General features: G+C 45.8%; 1 long non-coding RNA gene across 1 annotated transcript; it reads right to left on the reverse strand.

Moving 5' to 3' along the window:
* Positions 1-380: 380 nt before the first annotated feature.
* On the reverse strand, positions 381-7,495 carry LOC122541400. The gene is made up of 3 exons (XR_006309592.1): positions 6,651-7,495; positions 6,428-6,548; positions 381-759 (listed from the first exon to the last, which is right to left on the reverse strand). It is a non-coding gene; the product is annotated as an uncharacterized LOC122541400 (long non-coding RNA).
* Between the last annotated feature and the right edge of the window lie 162 nt (positions 7,496-7,657).

Raw genomic sequence — 7,657 nt, forward strand, 5'->3', positions numbered from 1 at the left:
CCGCGGGTAAATAAACACGCAAGTCACGTGCAGCCTGTTGACCAGGCCTCAGGACCGTGTCCTCAGGACCGTGTCCCCTCTGGCCTCACAGCGCCAGAGACCCGGGTTCAATTCCCGACTCAGGCGACTGACTGTGTGGAGTTTGCACGTTCTCCCCGTGTCTGCGTGGGTTTCCTCCGGGTGCTCCGGTTTCCTCCCACAGTCCAAAAATGTGCGGGTCAGGTGAATTGGCCATGCTAAATTGCCCGTAGTGTTAGGTTAAAGGGGTAAATGTAGGGGTATGGGTGGGTTGCGCTTCGGCAGGTCGGTGTGGACTTGTTGGGCCGAAGGGCCTGTTTCCACATTGTAAGTAATCTAAAAAAAAAATCTAAAAAAAAAAATCTCTTGTTCAAAGATCTCCTGATCCTAAAGGTTTTCTCTTTGAATCTTCAAGTAGCCAGCAAGAAGTGTGGGCTCTGCAAGCTCATATTTCTCTCTGTCTGGAATAGGTTAGAGATTCAACTTTCACTATATTTTGCCTCAGGAATAAGCCTCAGGGCTCCTTGTGACATGGGAGGTTGATTAGAAAAGCTCTGGAATAGCTGAGTCAAAAGGTGACGTCGGTATGAATTGAGAACAAAAAGGTGAAGCTTGTTGTTATACAAAAAAACTGTTGGTTTTCAAACTTTGTCAATATCTTGGAAAACTGCAGAATGATTCTGTGTTTCAGTTCAACGTCTTTTTGAACACTTTCTTGGTGCTGGAATGTGGTTTATTTTCCTGAAATATATAAATAAAGACATTAACATAAAGATTAATAGCTCCAGGATAAAATACACAGTGAGCAGTTAATAAGTAACTGCAATTTGATATCAGTCAATGTTTATACAATGTCTTATTTGCTGTTGACACAGTTCAGAATAGGTTTTCTCCATTATATTTTTCGAAGTCCACAACTATAACAAAATCTTTCTGTGACCATGTCACACTGTAATTTCACCCTCCGACCAATGGTGGTGCTCTTTAACTTTATAGAATCTCTACAATGTGGAAACAGGACCTTCAGCCCAACAAGTCCATACTGACCCTCCGGAGTGTAACTCACCCAGACCCATTCCCTTACTCTATTACTCTACATTTACCCCTGACTAATGCACCTAACCTACACATCCTTGAACACTACGGGCAACTTAGCATGGTCAATTCATCTTTGGATATTGGGAGGAAACCCACGCAGACACGGGGAGAATGTGCAAACACCACTCAGACAGTCACCCGAGGCTGGAATTGAACCCGGGTCCCTGGCGCTGTGAGGCAGCAATGCCAACGACTGAGCCACCGTGCCATCTCACGCTTCCCATATGTTCAGATCAGTTTGCAGTGAAATACTTTTGCTTCAAGTTCACCGCTACACTTCCAAAATGTTGTTTGTGCAGCTATTTTAAGGTAGGGTTATGAAAATGAGATCTAAAGATTAATTTAGAATAAATTTAGAATGTTGACTGATATCTACATATCTTGAATTTTTGGAAAGGACATTTGGCAAAGTACATGTCACTGGCTGCAGATAAAGATGTGTCTTCAAACACACGGGGTTTAGACAGAGACATCCAGTTGACAAGATTTTCAGAGAGAGAGAGAGAGATCGCATGAATAATAGAATTATTGACTTCTGAACTCATGGGGTGAAAGGACATTGAAGGTATCTACTCAGAGGAGGAACAGCCCTTTCGTTCTCTGAACCCTCTCTTAGCAAGTGTGTTAGTTGAAAGCCAAGCACAGTTCACCTCCATCAGTCACGCAGCATACCCTTAGAGGATATAGAAAGCAAACTGGAAAATGTTGTCTCTGCAAATAGAGTGCTCATAATGGAGAAGTGTGCACCAAAACGATTGTCCCCAGAAGAGAGACTTCAACCAGCCATAACTGATCTCAAAAGAAATCCCAGTGCTTATGTCGGAACTGATTTTTGACCACAGACAAGCGATTGGGACAATCCGTAAACAATTATATTGTTATGATTTTAAATGTTACTTCTCCAAAATATTTTTAAAATAACATTCTGCACAGAATTTTATATCTTTCCCAGGTTTGGAGGGGGGGGGGGGGGGGGGGGGGTGGGGGGGGGGGGGGGGGGGGGTGGGGGGGGGGTTTGCTTGCACATAAATGTTATTTTTCGAGAAGGGTAGTTGAATAAATTTGCAAATTTTAAAACCTTTTATTAATGGGCTTTCCATTTTTCCAAGTCTAATTCTAGAGCGAATTATACAATGAACGGAACAGCCTTGGGAAAAGTTGATGAGCAGAGAGATCTGGGAGTGCAGGTCCAGTGTACTCTGAAGGTTGCTGCACAGGTGGATAGAGTGGTCAAGAAGGCATATAATATGCTTGCTTTCATCAGACGGGGTATTGAGTATAAGAGCTGGCAAGTCATGTTAACGTTGTACATGACGTTGGTTTGGCCGCATTTAGAATACTGTGTACAGTTCTGGGCGCCACATTACCAAAAGGATGTGGACGCTTTGGAGAGGGTGCAGAGAAGGTTTACGAGGATGTTGCCTAGTGTGGAAGGTGCTAGTTATGAAGAGAGGTTGAGTAGGTTAGGATTGTTTTCATTCGAAAAAAGGAGATTGAGGGGGGACCTGATTGAGGTTTACAAAATCATGAAGGGTATAGACAGGGTGGATAGAGACAAGCTTTTTCCCCAGGGTGAGGGATTCAATAACGAGAGGTCACGCTTTCAAGGTGAGAGGTGGAATGGGGAATACACGCGGCAAGTACTTCACCATGTGTGGTACTGGTGGTGGGGGTCTGGAACGTGTTGCCAACAGAGGTGGTAGAGGCAGGCTCGGTAGATTCATTTAAGATGCGTCTGGACAGAGGCATGAGTCGGTGGGGAGCCGAGGGTTACAGATGCTTAGGAATTGGGTGACAGGTTTAGACAGTACATTTGGGTCGGCACAGGTTTGGAGGGCCGAAGGGCCTGTTCCTGGGCTGTAAACTTTCTTTTTTCTTTGTTCCTTAAGGCTCTTTTCTGCAATTAATGAGCTCTTTACTGAATGCTTTAAGAAACTGTGCTGACTTGTTTCTGACACTGAGCTATATACAGTTACATATTTGATGGTAATTTGCCACTGTCTTCCTTATTTTAAATTCACATTTTGTTGTGGACAATAGAGGAATGGTAGAAGAGAAGGAAGTCACCACTCCTCCTAACCGAATCATGACATTGCACAGAGTTACAGTAAATCCCTCATCATCAGGAAGTGCCGGCTTGTTCACAGCAAAGTATTTCTGGTACTTAATGCTGAAAGCTATTGGACTCCTGTTGTGATATTCCTCATGTCAGTATGAAGGGGGACATGACGGCGATGTATCAGATTATGGGGTGCAGAGGCAGTAACAGACTTGTCCCCTTGGCGGAGGGGCATCGATGGGAGCTCAGGCACAGGGGGTTTGAAGGGGATGCCAGGAAACAAACGTGTTCCCTCAGAAGCTGGTGGTGGGAATCGGAGCTCACTGCCTGGGAGGGTGGTAGAGACATGAGGTGGCCCAAAAACATTGAAGGAACATTTATTTGAGCCCTTGTAATGCCAAGACTAAGGGCCAAGTGCTGGGAAAAGGGATTAGAATAGTCATGCGCTTGATTTTGATGGGCTGAGGGGTCTTTTTCTCCCGCTGTACACCTCGAAGACGCTACGACCTTTAAGGGACATGCTCATGACCTTAATACTGCAACGCAGCATATGATCTGAGGACGGAAAGATCTCGAACTCCACCTTACCTCAGATAACTTGAAGCATGACACTCTACCAGAAGAATGCTCCTTTGTTGTAATCTAATAGCTTAATATTAGCCCAGACACATACGTGCCTGAGGAATGCAATATCTTTACATAATAGTTAGTTGCAATAGACATCCGTTGGATCCTTCAATACCACAATATCTGCTCCTGAGTTTATTATGCTACAGGGGATAACGTAAACACTGAGGCATCAGGTAAAATACACTCATGTACTACAGTTAGTTGAACAGTCTATGCAGGAATAAAACAGTCCTACGAATTGAAATGAATTTATTGCCGCATGTACTCAATGAGTATAGCGAAAAGTTTATTCTTTTCTTACAATGCCGTCTGAGGTACAAAGGTACCCAGGTACAATCCTTGCTTTCAGGCTGGCCAGTTACACCTGCACAGAACTATTCAGCGCCAAATTTAGCCTGCTTTACAATTTCTGTACAGATTGGTGTTGCACAAAGTGGGGAGACTGTGCTGAGATCGTCTCTAGGTAAAGTCGATTTGAAACGTAGGAAGATGGGTACAGGAGTGGTCCAGCTATAGACACAGACAAGATGAGAGTGGTGCTGGAGAAGCACAGCAGGTCAGGCAGCATCCGGGGAGCAGGAAAATCAACATTCCGGCAGGTTCCTGATGAAGGGCTCATGCCCGGAATGTCGATTTTCCTGCTCCTCGGATGCTGCCAGACCTGCTGGGCTTTTCCAGCACCACACTCTCATCTTGTCTCTGATCTCCAGCATCTGCAGTCCTCACTTTCGCCCAGCTATCGTCACAGCTCGGTTCAGTGGGTAATGAGCTGGTCTCTGAGTCAGACAATTGTAGGTTCAGATCCCACTCCAGATGTTAAGCACAAAAGTCTTAAAAAAACCACACTCGGGTGCAGTCCTGAGGAGACGTCGCAGTGTTCAGGAGGTGCTCGTCATCTCAGGTGAGATGTTCAACTCGTGCCCAGGGTGCCCTCCCAGGTGAATCTGAAAACCTCCATGCCACTCCACATGTGAAGAGGAAACAGGAGCTCTCCCTCATATTCTGACCAATATTAACCCATCGATCAACATCTTTAAAACACACATTTGGTCAGATTTGCGAGAGAGCCAAATCAATTCAAGTTCTGAGCGGTGAAACACCACATAACCTCCTTTGTCCCTTAATATCTATCACAGCATTTTGTTCATCAGTCTCAGATTTTAAATCCACAGTTCATCTCATCTTACTTATCATTTGCAGCAGAAATGTTCCGAAACCTCTAGTACCCAATGTGTGTGAAATTGTTTCCACATTTCAGTACAGGGCGAGACAAGGTCATGTCCCCTCATCCTGTGTGGAAACAGTAGCTTCCCTCTCTCTCTCTCTCTCTCTCTCTCTATATATATAGATATGTTCCCCTCAAAACTAACCCAAGTGCTGCGAATGGACAGAATGGGTAAATGGACGAGCTAAGCTGTAAATAAAAACCATAAAACCATAGCAACAGTGGTTGGCTATTTGGCCCATCGTGAATGCTCCACCACTCAATAAGACCAAGGCTGCTCTGATAATCCTCACCTCCACTTTCCTGCCTTTCCCCCATCACCTTTTAGTCCCTCACTAACTAAACATCTGTCCACCTCAGCCTTGAATACACTTAGAAGACCCAGTCGCCACAGACTCACTCCCCTGTGAGAGAGTAACCTCCCCCTCATCTCTGTCTTCAATATGTGACTCCCTTCCCCTGAGATGCTGTCCTCTGCTCCTGGACTCTCCCACAAGGGCAAACAACCTCTCCCCCCTCTGTCTCGTCAAGACCCCTCAGAACCATATAAGTTTCAACGAGGTCACCTCTCAACCTTCTAAACCCCACTGACTACAGGCCCAACTTCTGCCCATAAGATACTTCTCTGGATGTCCCCCCCCCTCCCCTATACACACACAAACATCAACTGCGCCTGGAGGACCACCAACTCAGTGAGAGACGCTCTCTGGTCTGCCCAGAGCAAGGAGTTCACCCCCGACTGAGTGTTCCAGACTGAGACATCCCAAAGTCCAGGTCTCGCGCTGAGGGGCGCACTAAAGACTGGGGCAGCTGCTGCCAAGGGGCAGTGGGGAAAGACCACCCTCTGAGGGTTTCCTGGTGAAGGTCCAGCTCTCAGACCCTAAATAAAGTTTCCTGATTTGGAGATACTGATGTCAGACTGGGTTGTGTGGATTTTTTTTTAAACTTAATAGAAGTTTCCTGCGTAAGTATGGAGTGCTTTTGTTGTTTTGCAGCTTGGGGTAATGCCAAAATGTTTCCTTTTTAAAAAAAAAATTCCTCTCTGCAAAGTCTGTAAGATCTGACTTCGAGCCTTTTCCAGCTGGTTCTTGTGAGATAAAGCACAGTTTTGAAACAGAAATAATTTTCCTTGCACAGGAGGCCAGACACAGTAACTAACATTCCAACTGACTCAGCTCCCAGCTTTGGTAAAAGCTTCCCCCTTTTTGTTGGATCCTTTTGAGATAAAGACCGACAACTGATTAACTCGGGGGACGGGCTGGCGAGTTTGCACATTAAGATGACCGTGGGTGGGTGGGGGAGAGACTGTGCAAGGACCATGTTTACCGGTACAGGCTCAAACACGGTTTGGGACAAACAAAACCGAGCAGAAATCCCGGTGCCCGGGAGTACAATACCTGGGTCTCAGTGCTCCCTCGGGATTTAACGCCAAACCCAGCTGCTCTTTTACTTTCCAACTCGTCCAGATACCGGTCCCGGTAAGTTGACACACTCACAATCGCCACTTTGTCCATAAACCTGCAGGGAAAAAAAAAGCAGGGGGTGGGAAATCGGTGTATGAACCCAACCCAGGATCTGGGAATACAACCAGCCAGCCCACCCTGGAATATTACAGCTCACCTTTCCATGGGATGCTGAAACCATTTCACCATGGTCGTTGCCATTTTTATAATTGTTTTTTGGCCACTCAACCTATTTTCAGGCGACCCCTTCAATCTCCCTGGGACAAAGTGGCGGCTGGGAAGCTGGTAAACAAAGTGGAAAGTACTGTACTCTCTGTGTGGATGGGCGGTGACAGTTTCCCTTCAGTGTAATAGGCTGCTCTGTGCTCACAATCCTTCCCTCCTCCCCACTTTGGCCCTAGATCAGTTGACTCAGGGCTGCTTGGGGAACACAGAGTCTGCAGGCAGGCGGTATGGAAGAACACAGCAAGTCAGACACACATCATGAGGTGGAGAAGTCAATGTTTCAGGTGTAACCCTCCTTCAGGGTTCAAGCAAGGCTTGGGAGCTCACAGCAAAACGCGGCAGGAGAGGGGGGGGGCAAGTTTCCAACAGCTAAAAAAATCCAGGGTCTTTCTGGATTCCCTGTGGGGGGAATTGTTTCACTGGGAGAAAGTGAGGACTGCAGATGCGCGTCTGTCTGAGTTTCAGTTACAATATACTCGTTATTCTTTGTTGACCAGGTTAAATTAAAAAAAAATCACACAACACCGGGTTATAGTCCAACAGGTTTATCTGGAAAGAGAAACTTTCAGAGCCTTGCTCCTTTGTTAGGGAGCTGGTGGGGCAGGATACACAGGACACAGAATTTATAGCACAACGTCACAGTGTCGTGCAACTGACACAATATACTGAACAAGTCTACAGTCTACTAAAAAATACATTCCTTTAGAATGGGTTGCATGTTTCGATTCATTAATATGTAAATCCCAGAACTTGTTTCAAGTCACAACCCCGAGATAACTTAAGATTTATAAGAAAAGAACATAGAACATTACAGCGCAGTACAGGCCCTTCGGCCCTCGATGTTGTGCTGACCTGTCATACCAATCTGAAGCCCGTCTAACCTACACTATTCCATGTACGTCCATATGCCTGTCCAATGACGACTTAAATGTACTTAAA

This window comes from Chiloscyllium plagiosum, chromosome 37, assembly GCF_004010195.1.
Source record: "Chiloscyllium plagiosum isolate BGI_BamShark_2017 chromosome 37, ASM401019v2, whole genome shotgun sequence".
In the NCBI taxonomy this organism is placed as follows: Eukaryota; Metazoa; Chordata; class Chondrichthyes; order Orectolobiformes; family Hemiscylliidae; genus Chiloscyllium; species Chiloscyllium plagiosum.